Here is a 2,480-nt window from a genome sequence, read left to right as displayed (position 1 = left end):
GTAGGAGGCCGTCGCACTTACGTGGCTCGAGCTTTGAAGGAAGAGCTCGTGAATCGAGCGAAGCACACGTCCAGGGTAAGAATGTCTTTTCTCTTTTTCTCTGTTATGTTGTTAATTATGTGATTGCATGTTTAGTTGCTTTAATTAGTGAGCGGGTCTTGGGCGGGTTTCTCTTCCGCGTAGCGTTAGACGCTATGAAACTCAACAGAAGGCTAGGGCCAGAAGAAAGGTAAGGAAAAAGTATCACAACCCTCTTCGGCACCTAATTCGAAGAAAGAGAAAACCCTATTCACTGGGAAATATGAGTCCTACCCTCCTCTCGCTCTTCCGCGTGCTAAAATTTACAGCATAACGAAGAACGATGAGAAGTGGAAAAAGCCGGGGGTGCCATCGTTATGGAACCAAAGCAAGAACAAGGGCAAGTGGTGTGAATTCCATGACGCCCATGGACACAACACCAAAGAGTGTATCCAGCTGAAGGATCAGATTGAGGATCTGGTCCGAAGGGGGTACTTGAAGAAATACCTCGCGGATTGTCACGAGGAAAAGAAAGCTGAGAAAGACACTCAGCTACAGCCACTACTAGAAAACGGCTGATTTACGAGGGAAATATTCCGTCGGTATGCCCTAAAAATCCGTCGGAAAGGCCAGTTTCCGACGGGAATTCCGTCGGAACACGTTGTCGGAGATTATATTGTCGGAAATTTGGGTTATACCGAGGGATTTTCCGTCGAAAACGTCTTTACCGACGGATTATAATTTCTCGGAACTTTAGTTTGACCAGAAATGGAGGTCCGTCGCAACGTTCCGACGGACATAAATCCCTCAGAATATTCCAACCTTCCGGCGGAAAAATCCGTCGGAAGATCCCCCCCTTTCCGAGGGAATATTCCGTCGGAAGGTTGGAAGTTTCCGAGGGATTTATTTCCGTCGGAAGATCCTCCCCTTTCCGAGGGAATAATTCCGTCGCAACATACCGACGGAAATATCCGTCGGAAAATTTCCTCTTTGCGACGGAATTTCTTTCCGTCAGAATCTTACGACGGAATTAACGACGACAATTTTCTATTTTGGCTATATATTTTCCTCCGGGACAAACCTGTAATTCCTGCCTTTTATATTACTCACTGAATAATTTGTGCAAAAATATATATATATATATATTTAGATACTAATTCCAATGTTTACAATAAACACTAAGTTCATCAATGCTATACAATAGTGCGAGAGCCCTGGCCAGCTCCACCAAAACCCGGGTCGTCGTCCCTGGGATCTCGAAATGGAGGTCGCACGTTGGAACATGTGTCATTGGCGTAACGACCCATCATCCTTTCTTCCAGCCTCTTCTCCATTTCTTCCATTTGGGCTCGTACTTGGGCTTGAACTCGGGCTTCCATGTCGACTTCCATTTGTTCCCGAAGAGCCTGGACCCTGGATTCCATCTGATCCTGCATCTGAGAAACAAAGGAGGGCGTGTACTGCATGGAAGAGGTGGAAAGTCAGCGACCCATCTGGCTGCCATAGTACAGGTCAGCACTTTCGCCTAGTCCCTTCACACGTCCTTTTTTGTTCCGACCACCCACTGTCTCCCGGTACAGCTCCTTCGGACTCTTCTGAATCCTTTGAGTGCTAGCCGCCTCAACCCTCTTTTGGTAGGCCTCCTACAAGATAAACATATAAAAGGGAACAAACGTGGTAGTAAGTTTTACAAATAAGCTAAACCAAATTGAGCCAACTATGGCCTATATAACCTATTATTTGCACATTTTCTAAGTTTTTGACCAAATGAACTATTTCTTTATCTAAACATGCATATTTTAGGTATAGTAAGGGGTTCATGACTTGAAATCACAAAAAACTACAAGTTCCTACGTTTTGGGACGCATTTGGAGCCAAATTGAACCAAGTATGGCCTATATGACCTATTCTTTGCCCATTTTATTCATTTTCGACCAAATAAACTATTTCTTTCTCTAAACATGCATATTTTAGGTATTTTAAGAGGTACAGGCCTTGAAATCACAAAAAACTACAAGTCCCTAAGGTTTGGGACGCATTTTGAGCCAAAATGGACAAACTATGGCCTGTATGACCTATTCTTTGCCCATTTTCTATGTTTTTGACCAAATGAACTATTTTTTTCTCTAAAATCTCTATTAAAGGTATTCTAAGGGGTAAATTCCTTGAAATTCCAAAAAAATACAACTCCCTAAGGTTTGGGACGCATTTTGGAGCCAAAATGGACCAACTATGGCCTGTATGACCTATTCTTTGCCCATTTTCTATGTTTTTGACCAAATGAACTATTTTTTTCCCTACAAATATCTATTACAGGTAGTCTAAGGGGTAAATGCCTTGAAATTCCAAAAAAATACAACTCCCTAAGGTTTGGGACGCATTTTGGAGCCAAATTGAGCCAACTATGGCCTATATGACCTATTCTTTGCCCATTTTCTACGTTTTTGACCAAATGAACTATT

The sequence above is a fragment of the Chenopodium quinoa genome, unplaced genomic scaffold (assembly GCF_001683475.1).
Source record: "Chenopodium quinoa cultivar QQ74 unplaced genomic scaffold, ASM168347v1, whole genome shotgun sequence".
In the NCBI taxonomy this organism is placed as follows: domain Eukaryota; kingdom Viridiplantae; phylum Streptophyta; class Magnoliopsida; order Caryophyllales; family Amaranthaceae; genus Chenopodium; species Chenopodium quinoa.
Note: the sequence above shows the minus strand (reverse complement) of the source record.